General features: G+C 43.3%; 1 pseudogene; it reads left to right on the top strand.

The window, feature by feature from the left end:
* The first annotated feature begins 16,374 nt into the window (after positions 1-16,374).
* LOC101006243 lies at positions 16,375-17,863 on the top strand (annotated as a pseudogene).
* The last annotated feature ends 925 nt before the right edge of the window (positions 17,864-18,788 follow it).

Here is an 18,788-nt window from a genome sequence, read left to right as displayed (position 1 = left end):
CAATCTTCACACCTCTTTCTAATTTGGTCCCACCCATGTAAAAATAAATAAATAAAACTTGAAGGCCAGGTGCAGTGGCTCACGCCTATAATCCCAGCACTTTGGGAGGCCGAGGTGCGTGGATCACCTGAGACCAGCCTGACCAACATGGTAAAATTCTGTCTCTACTAAAAATATAAAAATCAGTCAGGTGTGATGGCACATGCCTGTAATCCCAGCTACTTGGGAGGCTGAGACAGGAGAATTGCTTGAACCCGGGAGGCAGAGGTTGCAGGGAGCCGAGATCACGCCATTGCACTCCAGCCTGGGCAACACAGCAAGACTCCATCTCAACAAACAAACAAACAAAAAAACAACCAACCAAACAAACAAACAAAAAAACTTTGATTGAGGTATAGTTATGTACAGGAGAGGGACCCGTTTTGGTAGTCAGTTGGCTTTGTTTTGGTACTTATAAAGCCATTTACCCACCACCCAGTCAAGATGTAGAACACTTCCTTCACCTCACAGAGCTCCCTCCTGCCCCTTCGTGGTGACTGCTCACCCAGCTCATGGCAGACCTTATTTCTGTCACCATAGATCAGTTTTGCTTGCTATAGAACTTTATATAAATGAAATACACAGTGTAGTCTTTTTGTCTGGCTTCTTTCACTCAGCATGATAATTGTGAGATTAATCTGTGTTATCGCATGTATCAATAATTCTTTTTTTTTTCTTGTTGAGTAATATTCTACTGTGTAGATGTACTTCAGATTATTTATCTAGTACCCCATTGATGGACATTTGGTTGATTTCCAGTTTTCGGCTATTATGAATAAAGCTACTGTTTTAGTCTGTTTTTGCTTCTATAATATTAGAATTCTAGACTGGGTAACTTGTAAAGAACAGAAGTTTATTTCTCAGGGTTCTGGAGGCTAGAAAGTCCATGATCAAGGCATCAGCATCTGGTGAGGGCTGCTCTCTGCTTCCAAGATGGAGCCTTGAACACTGCATCTTCCAGAGGGGAGGAACACTGTGTCCTCACATGGTAGCAAGTGGAAGCAAAAAAAAAGGTCTAGTTTCCTCCATCAAGCCCATTTATAACAGCATTAATCCATTCATGAAAGCAGAGCTCTTCTGGTCTAAACACCTCCCCAAAGGCCCTACCTCTCAGCACTGTTGCATTAGGGATTAAGTTTCCAAAACACGGCCAGGCATGGTGGCTTGCGCCTATAATCCCAGCACTTTGGGGGGCCTAGGCAGGAGGATGGCTTGAGCCCAGGAACTCAAGACCAGCCCGGGCAATATAGTGAGAACCTATCTTTACAAAAAATAAACAACCAGCCAGGCATCGTGGTGTGCACTTGTGGTCTCAGCTACTCAGGAGCCTGAGGCAGGAAGGTTGCTTGAGCTCCGGAGGTGAAGGCTACACTGAACCATGATCGCAACACTGCACTCCAGCCTGGGCAACAGAGCAAGACCCTGTCTTTAAAAAATAATAATAAAATAAGTTTCCAATACATGAATTTTAGAGGGACACATTCAGAACATGGCAGCTACTATTATATAAACATTTATATGGAGGAGATTTTGTGGACATCTGCTGTTACCTGGAAGTGGAATTTGCTGGATCGTAATATAGGTGTTTTTGCCTTTTTTTTTTTTTTTTTTTTAGACAGAATCTCGCTCTGTCGCCCAGGCTGGAGTGCAGCGGCACGATATCGGCCCACTGCAACCTCTGCCTCCTGGATTCGAGCAATTCTCTACGAGAAATTCTCTGCCTCAGCCTCCAGAGTAGCTGGGATGACAGGCACCTGCTACCATGCCCTGCTAATTTTTGCATTTTTAGTAGAGAAGGGGTTTCACCATTTTGGCCAGGCTGGTCTTGAACTCCTGACCTCATGATGCACCCACCTCGGCCTCCCAAAGTCCTGGGATTCCAGGCATGAGCCACAGCGCCCGGCCGTGTCATTTTTGTATGAAACTTAAAATCGGTGTTCAAAGGTGGTTGTACCATTTTACCCTCCCATGATCTGTGTATGAAGTTCTCATTGTTCCACATCCTTGTCAACTATTGCAATTATCAGTCTTTTAACACTTAGCTATTATTGTGGTTTTCATATGGATTTCCTTGATGACTCATGATGTTGAACATAACTTCATGTGCTTATGAGCCATTTGCATATCTTTTTTGGTAGTTTCTGTTCAGGATTTTAAACATTTAAAAAACTGTGTTGGGGGCTGGGCATGTTGGCACACACCTGTAATCCCAGCACTTTGGGAGGGATTCTTGAGACATTCTCTGAACCTTTTTGAATCTCACTTTCTTTGTCTCCAAGATGAGGATACAAGCAGATACCTCACGGAATCGTTGGGAATATTAAAGGGATTATATGCGTGGAAATCACACATATAATTTCCATACAAGCTGAAGTGATCCTGTGGCCTCCATAGCTACTTGGGAGGCTGAGGTGGGAGGATCCCTTGAGCCCTGGAGGTTGAGGCTACAGCTACTGCACTGCAGCCTGAGCTGATCACTTGCAAGGCGAGAAGATCACTTGAGCTCAGGAGTTCAAAAACAGCCTGGGCGACATAGCAAGACCTCATCTTAAAAAAAAAAAGAGTTGGTCTTCTTATTATTAATTTGTATGAATTATTGTTATTAATTAATTTACTTATTTATTTTTGAGACAGAGTTTTGTTCTTGTCACCCAGTCTGGAGTGCAATGGTGCAGTCTTTGCTCACTACAACCTCTGCCTCCTAGGTTTAAGCAACTTACCTGCCTCAGCCTCCCAAGTACCTGGGATGACAGATGCCCACCACCACACCTGGCTAATTTTTGTATTTTAAGTAGAGACAGAGTTTCACCATGTTGGTCAGGCTGGTCTCAAAATCCTGACCTCAGGTGATCCTCCCACCTCAGCCTCCCAAAGTGCTGGGATTACAGACGTGGGCCACACACCAGGCCTGAATTATTTCTTATTGGGATTCAAGACATTTGCTACATATGCACATTGTGAATATTTTCTCCCAGTCCCTGGCTTGCCCTTTTATTATCTTTGGAGAATAGAAGTATCTATAAAGTCAAATGTATTTATTTTTTCTTTAACATTTTTTGTGCCCTGTTCAAGAAATCTTTGATAACTTCAAGATTGCTTTTTGTTGTGTTTTGTTTCTAGAAGCTTTCTGGTTTTGGTTTTCATGTTTTGTCTGTGATTAATTTCAAATTAATTTTACATGTAGAATGAGATTGGGTTGGGATTAAATTTTTTTCCTTAAAAGATATACAGTTGCAGCACTGCTTTTTAAAAATAACTTTCTTGGCCAGGCCCAGTGGCTCATGCCTGTAATCCCAGCACTTTAGGAGGCTGAGGTGGGTGGATCTTCTGAGGTCAGGAGTTGAAAACCAGCCTGGTGAACATGGTGAAACCCCATCCCTACTAAACATACAAAAATTAACTGGGCATGATGGCAGGCGCCTGTAATCCCAGCTACTCAGGACACTGAGGCAGGAGAATCACTTGAACCCAGGAGGCGGAGGCTGCAGTTAGCCAAGATCATGCCACTGCACTCACTCCAGTCTGGATGACAAAGCAAGACTCTGTCTCAAAAAACAATAATAACAATTCAGCATATTTCATAGATATGAAACTATTTGGATTTTAAAATTTCTCCTTGGGTTAATTTTGATGTTACTTTTTTCTTTTAATTTTTAAATAATTTTTCTTCTTTTAATTCTAATCTGATGACAGATAAGATAAATTATGTTTTTGAAGGAACCTGTCCATTTTATCTAGGTTGTTGAACATATTGGCATGAAGCTGTTATGATTCTCTTGATATTTGTTTACATGTGTAAGATCTATAGTAAATAAAAAGAACACTCCTGTGCTGAATGGGAGTTGGCAGAAAATCTCTAAGAATCTTTCTAACGGGAGACTTCAGGATTGATAACCTGTCATGGAATGAGAGACCATATGGCCTTTGTCTGCAGTCCTCTGCTTCTAGATTTTCTTAGTTCTTCAGCTATCGATCAAAAACAGGAATTGTGTTCTCACCAGTAACATCCTTTCCTTTTTACTTCGTCTTCCTTTCTCTCTGTCCCTTTCAGAGGAGTTGCTCCTATCTTTTGCTCTATTGCAAATGAACTTAAAATGGCAATTGAAATTTGCAATGGTAATTTGAATGCAGTGGTTTCCTTAGCAACAAAAACTTATTTGTGGTTCAGACTTTGGAATTTAAAAAATCTCAGAGGTCTAATTAGTACTTTTCCTGAGCAAGTCATTTACAGCCAATATTTTAAAAATCCAATATAATTTTAAAATAGTGAATTAAGATTATTTTATCACAGCAGGTACGTGGGGTTTTGGATTCCCCAACCCTCTTCCCACAAACTTCCTGGAACTAAAACTTAACAAAAATTCATAAGAACACAGTGCCAGCTTCTACAACCCAGCAAGTCCAGCATGGATGAAATGCTGACCACAAAAAGACAGCCATTCTTGCCAAATGCCTGACCATTTTAACCCAGTAACAGACATAGCTTAGTGTTAGAAAGATTTCATTCCTGGGTGGCACAGGCATATGGGGTCAAATCCTCCTCCCAAACCACCTGCTATCTCCTACCTCCAACACATACACACAGACACACACACACGCACACACACACGCACACACACACACACACAGAGCAGTGTTCTGCGCTGTTTCTTCTCCAAATTATCAAATTATCCAGTGGTCAAAAGGTATTTGGTCCCATCCAGTCTCTCTCAGTTTGTGGTACGACTAATTTGTTAATGGGGCTCCAGAAGGAAAGTGTCTAATGTTTCTTCTAATTGGACATGACTGCTTCAGAATGACTGCGGCTGCCAGCCAGTTCTCACTGTCCCCGAGGCTGGATAATAAGCTTCTGCCATCGGGCCCTGGGTCCTGACCAGGACCATCTGCGGTAATGAACTTGGAAGGCTCATTGTAGATTGCAAAAAAGGAAAAGAGAGAGAAAAGCACAGTCCAGCTCTTGTCAGGAGGCTCAATTATGGCTTCTGTCAGCTTAACAAAAGAAATTCAGAAAAGCTAGGATTGGAAGGGGTGGGAGGGAGCAGGCAAAGAAGGACGGGTGATGGGGGAGACCCATGATGGCAGAACCAGACTGAAATTCTTCCAGGACCAAGGTTTCTGGAAGGAGAAGCTCAGAGGTCACCACAATAGGGATCCAGTTCCCAGCGTCCAAACGTGAGACTCTGCAGTCGTGGGCACCAGGGGTCAGGGTTCACTGCGTGTCACTGATTTGAGGGTACAAGCTTTTCCCTACTCGCTGCAAATCCCCATCACCCATACTGCAGAGGGATGGAGCCTACGTGCACATGATAGGCTGATTAGTATCATCATCATTGTTGATTGTTTTCTAAGACAGGATCTTGGAGCGTTCAGATTTTTTTAAAAGTCCTTTTATTGTGAAATGATACATATACAGAAAAGTGCCCAACACGTAAATCTATGGCTTAAGGTATTATGTAAAAGGAAACAGTTGTAACCAGCACTCAGACACAGAAATAAAACTTTGTCAGAAGCTGCATCCTGCCCCTTCCTGATTGTAACACCTTCCATCACCCCAAAAAAGAAGTCACTCCCCTGAGTCTTATGCTGATAAGTTCATTGTTTTCTTTATAGTTTTATCACCTAAGTAGGCAGCCCTGAACATTTTAGTTTAGATTTGAGTGTTTTAAGCTTTATCTAAATGGGAACTAACACAGTGTATTTTGGTCTGGCTTCTTTTGTTCAACATTGTGAGATTCATCTAGGTTGTTGCATATGGCCATAGTTGGTTAATCATGAGAGTGGGTTTATAGTTGGAGTATTATGTCATATAAATATAGCACAACTTATGTGGTTAATTGTTGAATGGTGCTTGGGCTATCAAATATTTTTTGTCCAAGAACAATGCTTTTAGGGATATTCTTGTCCATTAGTACACACATCTCCAGGGAATACAGCTAGAAGAGAAACTGCTGAGTGATAAGCATCCCAGAGAGATTTGACAAGACTAATTCTTGAGTCACTGTAAAGAGCTAGAGAAGAGACCACTCGTCGGAGATTTATCTGTTAGACCAGGTGAGGTGGCTAATGTTTGTAATCCCAGCACTTTGGGAGGCTGAGGTGGGAGAATTGCTTTAGCCCAGTTCGAGATCAGCCTGGGCAACATAGCAAGATTTCGTTTCTACTAAAATAAAATAAAATTAGCTAGGCATGGTGTTGAGTGTCTATAGTCCAAATTATCTGGGAGGCTAAGGTGGGGAGATCACTTGAGCCCAGGAGGTTGAGGCTGCAGTCAGCCGTGATTGTGCCACTGTACTCCAGCCTAGGTGACAGTGAGCAGTGGGACTCCATCTCAAAAAATAAAGAAACTTTTCTTCTGCCTTGTGTGATTACCAGCCTCCAACATGGCCTTGAATGATCCCCACATTCTGATATTCCTGTTGTTCTGCAGTTCCCTTCCACACTGTATAAAAGGTGGGTATAGTCAACTGAATAGGGTAGAAGTGATGGTCTGTGACTTCTAAGGCTAAGTCGTAAAAGACATTGTGACTTCTACCTTGCTCTCTTGGATCACTCCTTCTGGGGGAAACTTGCTGCCATGTCATGAGGATCCTCAAGCAGTCTTATGGAGAGGCCCATCTGGCAAGGAACTGAGGCCTGTAGTCAGTGTAGATGAAGCATCTGATTCTCCAGCCCCAGTCAAGCCTTCAGATGACTGCAGCCCTGGCTGTATCTTGACTTCAACCTCATGACAAACTCTGAGCCAGAATTATCCAGCTAAGCAACTCTTGCATTCCTGACTCTTACAAACTGTGTGAGATAATACATGTTTGTTGTTTAAGCTACTAAGTTTTGGGATAATTTGTTATGCAGCAATAGACACCTTGGTTTATTTAGACTGGCTGAGGTCAGAAAGCAAAGCATTCCCAAATATCAGCTGTTCAGAAACAACCTATAGTGTATATTCATCTTGTCCTCCTACTTGGCTTAGAAATTAAAATTGTAGTCACCATCAGGTTGAGTTTTCATTCCTGTTCTCTGTTCTCTCTTCTGTTTTGTCTTCCCTTCTTTCTTTCCATCCTTTCTCAAGTGCCCCTCTTTGACCTAAAATTTGAGTGATAAGAATTCCTCTCTTTTCCTCCTCTCCCCTCATATTTCCTCCTTTCCTTTTCCTTCCATTCCCTTCACATTTCCTCTCCACTTTCTTCTCCTCTCCTCTGCCCTTGCCTGTCCCATCCTGTTCCCTTCTCTCTTCTCCCATCTGCTCCCCTTTGTTCTTCTCCTCTCTTCTTTATTCTCCTGATTCATTTATTCTTCCACTTCTACTTTCTCATCTCCCGGCCCCTGCCACTCTCCCCATTTCCCTTTCTTGCCCCAGGGAAGAAAAACAAGCTTTGCCTTGGCTGGGAACCCCAGCAAGAAGAAATGAACCATTTCTAACTGTAGGGTTTGGATGTGGTCCTTGCTAAACCTCATGTTGAATTGTAATCCCCAAAGTTGGAGGTGGGGTCTGGTGGGAGGTGATTGGACCATGGGGACGATTTCTCATGTGCCATCCAACAGCTTTATGTCAAAAGATGTGATCCTGTTCCAGACGATAAGCGTTATTTATTTATTTATGTATTTTGAGCCAGTCTTCTCTGTTGCCCAGGCTGGAGTGCAGTGGCACGATCCCAGCTCACTGCAACTCCCGCCTCCCAGGCTCAAGCAATTCCCCTGCCTCAGCCTCCTTCAGCCTCCCAAGTAGCTGGGATTACAGGTGCCCACCACCATGCCCAGCTAATTTTTTGTGTTTTTAGTAGAGATGGGGCTTCATCATGTTGACCAGGCAGGTCTCAAACTCCTGGCCTCAAGTGATCCACCCGCTTCGGCCTTCAAAGGTGCTGAGTTTACAGGCATGAGCCACCGGACCTGGCCATGGACAGTAAGCATCTGACTGACAATTCCAGCACCAAGGCAATGGGTCACATCTTACCTGCTCAGCTCAAGGCAAGTGCCAGGGAGGTTGCTTTAAACTTTTGGTATCTCTTTGGAAGGTTATATTTCCCTAGCCTGACACCAATTTGCAGACAGCTCTTTGCCTTCAAATTTACCTCAAAATTCTATTATTACATAAACACACAGTTTACTGTAAAGTGCTCACACAAAATAGGAATAAGTAGAGGAAAACAAAAATGTTCTTTTTCCTATTCTTCCACTCCTGCTTGGTGTGAGGCTTTCTGGACCTTTTTCTATATCCACACAGACTGGTGGCTTTGCTGTTTTTACATGAATGGGAAAACACACTCTATATGTGCCGTGATTTTCTTCTTTGACATGCAATATTCAGTACCAGGGACCTCTACCCATGCCGGGACTTACTGATCTACTTCACTCTTTTTAATGGCTGCATATGTACAACCATTTTACCATTCCTTTCTTGAAGGGTATTTAAATTCTTAACAATTTTTTTTATCTTAAAAAATGGCCAGGCTGGGCATGGTGGCTCATGCCTATAATCTCAGCACTTTGGGAGATGGAGGTAAGAGAACTGCTTGAGCCTAGGAATTTGAGACAAGCCTGGGCAACATAGCGAAAGCCCTTATCTATTAAAAAAGGAAAAAAAAAAAAAAAAAAAAAAGACTGGTGTGGCGGCTTTCACCTGTAATCCCAGCACTTTGGGAGGCCAAGGCAGGAGAATTGCTTAAGCCCAGGAGTTCACGATCAGCCTGAGCAACATGGTGAGACCCCCCAACTGTATAAAATAATTTAAAAATTAGCTCGCATGGTGGCACATGCCTGTAGTCCCAGCTACACAGGAGGCTGAGACAGGAGGATTGCTTGAGCCTGGGGAAATCAAGGCTGCAACGAGCCATGATTGTGTCACTGCATTTCAGCCTGTGCAACAGAGTAAGACCCTGTCTCAAACAAACAAAGAAAAAAATGCTGAGCTGGGTGTGGTGACTCATGTCTGTGATCCCAGTGCTTTGGCAAGCCAAGGCGGGAGGATTTCTTGAGGCCAGGTGTTCAAGATCAGCCTGGGCAACAAACTTAGACCCATCTCTATAAAAAATAAAAATAAATAAAAAATTAGTGAGGAGTGGTGGCGCGCCTATAGTTCCAGCTACCAGGGAGGCTAAGGTGGAAGGATCACTTGAATTCAAGAGTTCAAGGCTGCAGTAAGCTATGATTGCACCACTCCACTCCAGCCTGGGTGACACAGCGAGGCTCTGTGTAAAAAAATAAAAATAAAAAATGTTGCAATAAGCATCCTTTTAATGTTGTGGGGACCTATATGAATATTTCTTCATACAGGCTCATAGGTAGATATCTTACATCTTGACAGTTACTGTCTAATTGCAACAAACCAGAAGAGAAAGAGGCAGTCAATCACTGAAGGAGTCTGGAAAACACTTCAGGCTAAAGGACCTTGAAGGTGAAGGCAGAGGAGAGGGGCACAAGAGAGCTAGACCTGTACCAGAGGCTGAAGGACAGTGGGGTGATTGACTTTAGTGAGAAAGGAGAAGAGGAAAGTGACTTTCACTGAGTTTAGTAAGATAAGGTTGGCTCAGTCAAGGAGGGAAATTGCGAGACTGCATTCTGTCCTCCACAGTATTTGGCACCATTGAGAGGTATTAAACAAGAGTGGCACTGAAGGGCTGTGTTTACCTGATGCCTTCAGGCACTCACCTTGAGGTCAAAGTCAGCCTTCAGCCTTAGGTCACTCATAGACAAAGATACAGGAGGCTGCCTGGATTGTTCTGGATATAACCTGAATGATTCAAGGTCCAATACAGTCAGATCTCTGTTTCCGTGGGTTCTGCATTGGTGGATTCAACCAACTGCAGATTGGAAATATGTGAATCAACACTGACACTGGAGAAAGAAAAAAGAAAAAAAAAATTGGAGAAAAAAAATTGCTTCTGTCCGTTTGTGGTGGCTCACGCATATAATAGCAGCACTTTGGGAGACGGAGTCGGGAGGGCCGCTTGAACTCACAAAGGTTCAAGACCAGCCTGGGTAACATGACAAAACCCATCTCTACAAAAAAATACAAAAATTAGCTGGGCACGGTAGTGTGCACCTGTAGTCCCAGCTACCAGCTACTCGGGAGGCTGAAGTGGGAGGATGGCTTGAGCCTGGGAGGTGGAGCTTGCAGTGAGCCGAGATTGCGCCACTACACTCCAGCCTGGGTGATAGAGACAGATCTTGTCTCAAAAAAAGAAAAAAAGTCTGTACTAAACACACACAGACTTTTTTCCTGTCATTATTTCCTAAACAATACAGTACAACAATGGTGTACATAGCATTTACATTGTATTAGGTCCAATAATAAATCTAAAGATGATTTAGAGTATACAGGAGGATGTGTGTAGGTTATATGCAAAATACTATGCCATTTTATATAAGGGACTTGAGCATCCACAGATTTTGGTATTTGAGGGAGTTCCTGGAGCCAGTCCCTCTTGGATACCAAGGGACAAATGTAATTTTCAATTAAGTGACTTAGATGATGGCAGTAAAAGTTCATTTTAGTCATGAAGGTATAAATCCTTTCAAGTTTACACGCAGCTCAGAGCTCCAACCAGGCTGAGAGGGACTTGGACTTTAGGATGATGGGAAGGGAGTTTGGGGAAGGGTAGGAGAGATGGAGGCAGGGACAGGTGCACTGTTGAACCAGAAAGGGAAGAGGGCCTAAGGTTGATGGGGTGGATCAAGTGGCTCATTGTGGTAGGAAATCTTGAAAAAAAGAATTTTTTTTTTTTTTTTTTTTTTTTTTTGAGACGGAGTCTCGCTCTGTCTCCCGGGCTGGAGTTGCAGTGGCCGGATCTCAGCTCACTGCAAGCTCCGCCTCCCGGGTTCACGCCATTCTCCTGCCTCAGCCTCCCGAGTAGCTGGGACTACAGGCGCCCGCCACCTCGCCTGGCTAGTTTTTTGTATTTTTTAGTAGAGACGGGGTTTCACCATGTTCGCCAGGATGGTCTCGATCTCCTGACCTCGTGATCCGCCCGTCTCGGCCTCCCAAAGTGCTGGGATTACAGGCTTGAGCCACCGCGCCCGGCTAAAAAAAAAAAAGAATTTTTTAAGTCAGTAAATATTTCAAGGCAGATGTTAGGGGAGAGGAGTTCCCAAGATTCTATACTTTCCTGAAGATACGCCATCTAGAGGAATGGCTTCCAACATTTTTGGCTCATGTACCCTGTGATAGAATTTTTTAAACCTATATACTATTGTATATAATAGACATTACAATTTTTAAATTTGTTTAGTTTGAAAAATAGGATTTTTGAATATGTAAACACATATACATACATACATAATTTTAAAATATGATTGTTTGGCTAATTTATACTTACCCAGTGTAATCTAAATTCCACAATGACTATAATCAGCCACTGAAAAATACATAAACAACCTTTGTAAAGTTGGAAATTTTATATTTCTTTTTTTCTCCCAGAATCTTATCCTAATACATTTTTGCTTGAAAGTCTTTTATTGACCAGCCATATGGCTCATTCCTGTCATCCCAGGACTTTGGGTGGCCAAAAGGGGAGGATCGCTTGAGCCCAGGAGTTCCAGACTAGCCTGAGCACCATGATGAGACCCTGTCTCTATGAAGAAATTTAAAAATTAGCTGAATGTGGTGGTGCATGCCCCTGTAGTCCCAACTACTCTGAGGGCTGAGGTGGGAGGATCACTTGAGCCCCAGAGGTCAAGGTTGTCATGAGCTATGACCATGCCACTGTACTCCAGCCTGTGTGACACAGTGAGACCCTGTGTCAAAAAAAAAAAAAAGAAAGAAATTTATTATAATAATGAAGGCTTGAGATCATCATGGCTTGGACCAGATAGGTGGCAATTTTGGATCCTACCTCTTTGTTGGCGGGGATAGAACTCAGGGAGATAACCATACCAATTACACAATGCTGAAACATGGTGGAGTAGGATTCTCGGTAGCCTGTGGGTAGTTTGTGAGGATTAAAGCAAGTCAACATATGAAAAGCAAAAAAAGGACTGGGCGCGGTGGCTCATGCCTGTAATCCCAGCATTTTGGGAGACAGAGACCGAGATGGGCAGATCACGAGGTCAGGAGATTGAGACTATCCTGGCTAACATGGTGAAACCCTGTCTCTACTAAAAAATACAAAAAATTAGCCAGGTGTGGTGGCGGGCACCTACAGTCCCAGCTACTCGGGAGGCTGAGGCAGGAGAATGGCATGAACCCGGGAGGCGGAGCTTGCAGTGAGCCGAGATCCTACCACTACACCCCTGCCTGGGCGACAGAGTGAGACTCCATGTCAAAAAAAAAAAAAAAAAAAAAAAAAAAAATCAAAGACATAGAAATCATTCAATGAAGAAAATAAAGCGTTACCAATTTATTAGTGTTATTCCCTCTTTCAGTTCCTAAGACATATATCAAAAAGGCTTTTACAAAGTTAACAAATAATTTTTAATTATATCTGTTACTCTTTCTCTTAGAGACACCTTTTTGATGAAACCAGGTTAAAAGCTATTTTCAAATGGGTAATGGTGCATTTTATAATTTTTCCTGACATCTGTGAACAAAGTTCCAAATATAAATGCCACATTTTATTTTATTTTAATTAATTAATTACCTTAAAAAGAAAATATTGCTATGTTGTCCAGGCTAGTCTTGAACTCCTGACTTCAAGTGACCCTCCCACCTAGGCCTCCTAAAGTGCTGGGATTAAAAGTGTGAGCCTCTGTGCTCAGCCCACATTTTAGTTTTAAAGATAATTTTGGGGCTGGGCACGGTGGCTCAAGCCTGTAATCCCAGCACTTTGGGAGGCTGAGACGGGCGGATCACGAGGTCAGGAGATCGAGACCATCCTGGCTAACACGGTGAAACTCCGTCTCTACTAAACAAATACAAAAAAACTAGCCGGGCGAGGTGGCGGGCACCTGTAGTCCCAGCTACTCAGGAGGCTGAGGCAGGAGAATGGCGTGAACCCAGGAGGCGGAGCTTGCGGTGAGCCGAGATGGCGCCACTGCACTCCAGCCTGGGCAACAGAGCAAGACTCTGTCTCAAAAAAAAAAAAAAAAAAGATAATTTTGGAATATCTTCAATGAGCATTATATACAAACACGCATAACGGACACCTGAGAATTGAAGTTTAGTAACTTCATTTTATAATGGAACATGATTATGTTTAATAATAAAATATTTACAAATAAACTGATATAATGTCTAGGTTTTATTTCAAAATAATGACAGTAAAGAAGTAGGTGACAGTATAGATGAAAATATTGTCCATTACTTGAAATTTGTTGAAGCTGGATGTTGTTACATGAGATTTCATTATGCCATTCCTTCTAACTGAGCATATTTATAATTTTCCAAAATAAAAAGGCCAGGTGTGGTGGCTTACACATGTAATCCCAATACTTTGGGAGGCCAAGGCGAGAGGATCACTTGAGCTCAGGAGTTTGAGGCTAACCTGGGCAATATAGTGAGCCTTATCTCTACTAAAAAGTAAAAAAAAAAAAAAAATTAGCCAGCTGTGACAGTCTGTGCCTGTGGTCCTAGCTACTCCAGAGGCTGAGGCAGGAGGATCACTTCGGCCCAGGGAGTTCAAGGCTGCAGTGAGCTATGATCACACCAGCCTGGGTTACAAAGTGAGACCCTGTCTCTAAATAATAAATAAATAAATATTAAAAATACAAAAATAAAAGTTAGAAAAAAGAGACAAAAAACAAGTTATGTTTAAAATCATGGGTAAGCCGGGTGCGGTGGCTCATGCCTGTAATCCTAGCACTTTGGGAGGCTGAGGCGGGCAGATCACCTGAGGTCGGGAGTTCGAGACCAGCCTGACCAACATGGAGAAACCCCGTCTCTACTAAAAACACAAAATTAGCTGGGCATGGTGGTGCATCCCTGTAATCTCAGCTACTTGAGAGGTTGAGGCAGGAGAATTGCTTGAACCTGGGAGGCGGAGGTTGCGGTGAGCAGAGATCGTGCAATTGCACTCCAGCCTGGGCAACAACAGTGAAACTCTGTCTCAAAAAAAAAAAAAAAAAAAATTACGGGTAAAAGCTGTGTGCAGTGGCTTACAACTGTAATTACAGCACTTTGGGAGACCAAGGCAGGTGGATCACTTGAGGTCAGGAGTTCAAGACTAACATGGTAAAATCCTGTCTCTGCTAAAAATACAAACATTAGCCGGGGTGGTGGCACATGCCTGGAGTCCCAGCTACTCAGAAGGCTGAGGCAGGAGCTTGAACCTTGGGAGGCAGAGGTTGCAGTGAGCCAATACTGCACCACTGCACTCCAGCCTGGGCAACAGAGCGAGATTCTGTCTCAAAAAAATAAAATAAAATAAAATCATGATTAGGACAGAATTAATAAGCATATGAACAGTTTAACAGGATGAATTAATCTTAATAAACTAAAACTCATTTTTAAAACTTCTGGTCATTATGTCTTAGATTGCATTTAAAGGAATGGAAGAGGCCAGGTGTGATGGCTCATGCCTATAATCCCAGCACTTTGAGAGGCCAAGGTGGGCAGATTGTTTGAGCCCAGGAGTTTGAGACCAGCCTGGGCAACATGGTGGAATCCCCCTCTCTACAAAATATACAAAAGAATTAGCCAGGCATGGTGGTGCGTGCCTGCAGTCCCAGCTACTTGGGAGGCTAAGGTGGTAGGATCACTTGAACCTAAAAGTTTCAGGCTGTAGTGAGCCAAGAATTACTTGAACTGGGAGCAGAGGTTGCGCTGAGCCAAGACCACACCACTGCACTCCAGCCTGGGCGATAAAGCAAGACCCTGTCTCTAGAAAGAATATTAAAAAAATAAATAAATAAAAGAATAGAAAAAAAATGAAAAGAGCAAACAAAGAAAAGGCATTGGTAAATAAAGCTTATAAAAGTTATATGGTATCCGCTTCAGCAGCACATATAGTAAAATGAGAATGATGCCAAGAATATTAGCATGGCCCCTGTGCAAGGATTTTTTTGTTTTGTTTTTTGAGACAGAGTTTCACTCTTGTTGCCCAGACTGGAGTGCAATGGTACGATCTTGGCTCACTGCAACCTCTGCCTCCCGGATTCAAGCGATTCTCCTGCCTCAGCCTCCCAAGGAGCTGGGATTACAGGCATGCGCCACCACACCCGGCTGATTTTGTATTTTTAGTAGAGACGGGGTTTCTCCATGTTGGTCAGGCTGGTCTCGAACTCCCAACCTCAAGTGATCTGCCCGCCTCAGCCTCCCAAAGTGCTGGGATTATAGGCGTGAGCCACTGCGCCCGGCCAAAGAGATTCTTTAAATAAATTTAAAAAAATTAAAAGTTATACCCATGTAATGGTTATTGAAAGTATTATTTATAGTCAAACCCACCACATAAGGCAGAGAGGTTCAAAGGTTCACTCTCCTGCTCAGACCCATCAAAATCTTCCCAAAGTCGCTTAAGATAGTCCAAACCCCCTGATAGACTCTTATCATGACTAGTTCTTGCCCATTTTCTCCAGCCCGCCTTTCACCAAGCACCACCCCATCCCACACTCTGCTCTCCAGCCATTAAATGTTTTTCTGACATTTCCACTCAACTACACATTTGGGTGTTGGAAAATTTGGTAAGACCATTCATCTGCTGTCTAAATCCACTTGGGTTTAGTGTATTCTTTGCGGGATAGATTCATACAAATGGAGTCATGTCAATATGTGACCTTTTCTTTCTTTCTTCTTTCATTTAGCCTGTCCTTAGACCTTCATCTTCCTTCCTTCCTTCCTATCACTTCCTTCCTTCCTTCCTTCCTTCCTTCCTTCTTTTTTGAGACAGAGTCTCACTTTGTAGCCCAGGCTGGAGTGCAGTGGCATGATCACAGCTCATTGCCGTCTCTATCTCCTGGGCTCAAGTGATCCTCCCACCTCAGCTTCCCAAGTAGCTGGAACCAGGAGCATGTGCCACCACACCCATCTAATTAATTTTTTTTTTTTTTTTTTTTTTTTTTAGAAACAGGGTCTCCCTATGTTGCCCAGGTTGGTTGCAAACTCCTGAGTTCAAGTGATCCTTCTGCCTCAGCCTCCCAAAGTGTTAGGATTACAAGTGTGAACCACCATGCCTGGCCTTTCATTCATTTTTTAAAATTGTGATAAAATATAAGGAACATTGGCCGGGCATGGTGGCGTATGCCTGTTATCCCAACACTTTTGGACGCCAAGGTGGGTGGATTATCTGAGATCATGAGTTCGAGGTCTAGCCTGGCCAACATGGCGAAACTCCATCTCTATTAAATATACAAAAAATATTATCTGGGTGTGGTGACAGGCTCCCATAGTCCCAGCTCCTCGGGAAGCTGAGGCAGGAAAATGGTGTAAACCTGGGAGGCGGAGCTTGCAGTGAGCCGAGATTGCGCCACTGCACTGCAGCCTGCGCGACAGAGCGAGACTCTGTCTATAAAAAACAAAACAAAAAAGAAAAACGAAAACAAAAACAAAAAAACCTTCCCAGCAGCCTTTGTGTGAACAAAACGGCAGCCCCCATATCTCAGGGGTTGTCTCTTTTATCAAGGGTTTTGGGCTAGTGGTCTTGGCAGCCAGTTCTGGTGACTCAGTTCCAGTAAGAACTAAAAAACATTTCACTCCTCCTATTTACCAACCTAAATACAAAACAGAAAAGGAGTTTATGGAACATGCCTGGAAAGCAGGACTGGTTATTCCTCCATAACATTTGGATCGTCCCATACATCTGGCCTGAACAGCTGGTATCTTTGATGCCTATGTTCCTCCTGAAGGTGATGCTCATATGCCATCTCTTTCAAAGGAAGGACTGAAACAGAGAACTGAACGAATGAAGAAGAATGTGGCATCACAATTGTCAATCCAGAAGATAAAAGAGTATGATGACAATTTTAGAACAAAGGACTTCCCTGAAAAAGCTAAGGATATATTTACTGAAGCTCACCTTTGTCTAAACAACTCACACATGACTGACTGCATATCTTGGTAACTGAACACTGTTTTCCAGACATGATCTGCGACATCAAATATAAGACCATCTGCTGGAGCTTCATGGAATCTTTAGAGCCCTACCTTGTGGTTCAAGTTCACTGTTCAAGTCTGATGAACCAGGACAACATATATGGCCAGGTCACCGTAGGCATGCACACCCAGCAGACTCTGACCATCTGTGACTGGTTTGGCTGGCTGATGTATGGATGGGAAGATGTACCCAAGAATGGCCTGGAGTATGCCGTATTTGAAAAGCATCTGACAAACCCCTATAGAAGCTGGAGAATGCATGGCAAGATCGTTCTCCCATGGGCACCCGCTAAGCACCATCCTTAAGATGGTTATGATCCCTGGCCCTCAGCTGAAACCAGGGGAAGAATATGAAGAGGCACAAGGAGAGGCCCAGAAACCTCAGCTAGCCTGATGGCAAGAATAACTTCTGGGGTGAAGCCTGGGTGATGAGGCTGCTGGAAGCTTTGAAGTCTTCCATCTCCATCATGCTATAGAAAGAACTACCTTTGCTCTCTCCCATCCTGCTTAGGTCTTTTCAGCAGTCTCACCATCAACAACCATGGCTGACGGCTGGCCCCAGGCAGGTGGCAGGTATAACACAGCCACGGATCCTCTTCTTCTTTTTAAAATTGTATGTCTAGCTTCTGAGTATAGATGAAAGGCAGTATGTTTCAGAGAACATAGGATACCAGTTTTTCCCACAGCAGGGACTGTGGGAGATAACCAGCAGTATTCTCTTTGTAATCACAGGGCAGGGACGAGTTTGAAATAAAACACTGACAGACTGTGTGGGGGTCGGGGTGCGGGGAACAGAACATAAAATTCACAATTTAACTTTTTTTTTTTTTGAGACAGAGTCTTGCTCTGTTGTCCAGGCTGAAGTGCAGTGGCATGATCTTAGCTCACCGCAACCTCTGCCTCCTGGGTTCAAGCAATTCTCATGCTTCAGCCTCCCAACTAGCTGGGATGATAGACATGCGTCACCACACCCAGTTAATTTGTGTATTTTTAGTAGAGACGGGGGTTTCACCATTTTGACCAGGCTAGTCTCGAACTCCTGAACTCAGGTGATCCACCCACCTCAGCCTTCCAAAGTGTTGGGATTACAAGTGTGAGTCACCATGCCCAGCCCAATTTAACCATTTTTAATATACAATTCAGTGGCATTGAGTATATTCACATTGTTGGGTCACCTTCACCACCATCTATTTCCAGAACTTTTTCATTATCCTAAACTGGAAGTCTGTACTCATTAAGCAGTAACTCCTCATTTCCCCCTGGATAACCACTATTCTACTTCCTGTTTCTATGAATTGGACTATTCTAGGTTTTCCATATAGTGGAATCATACAATGTTTGTCCTTTTGTGTCTGACTTATTTCACTTAGCATGACATTTTTAAGTTTCATCCCTGTTGTAGCATGTATCAAAATTTCTTCCTTTTTAAGGTTGAATTATATTCCATTTTATGTGTAGACCACATTTGTTTATCCATTCATTTGTTGATGGACATTTAGGTTGTAACTACCTTTTGGCTATTGTAAATAATACTGCTATTGGCCAGGTGCCGTGGCTCACGCCTGTAATCCCAGCACTTTGGAAGGCAGAGGCAGGCGGATCACCCGAGGTCAGGAGTTCAAGACCAGCCTGGCCAACATGGTGAAACCCCATCTCTATTAAAAATACAAAAGTTAGCCGGGCGTAGTGTCAGGTGCCTGTAATCTCAGCTACTCCGGAGGCTGAGGCAGGAGAATCGCTTGAACCCAGGAGGCGGAGGTTGCACTGAGCCGAGATCACACCATTGCACTCC

The sequence above is a fragment of the Papio anubis genome, chromosome 14 (genome assembly GCF_008728515.1).
Source record: "Papio anubis isolate 15944 chromosome 14, Panubis1.0, whole genome shotgun sequence".
NCBI lineage: Eukaryota > Metazoa > Chordata > Mammalia > Primates > Cercopithecidae > Papio > Papio anubis.
Note: the sequence above shows the minus strand (reverse complement) of the source record. Positions and strands in the feature narration are given on the sequence as shown.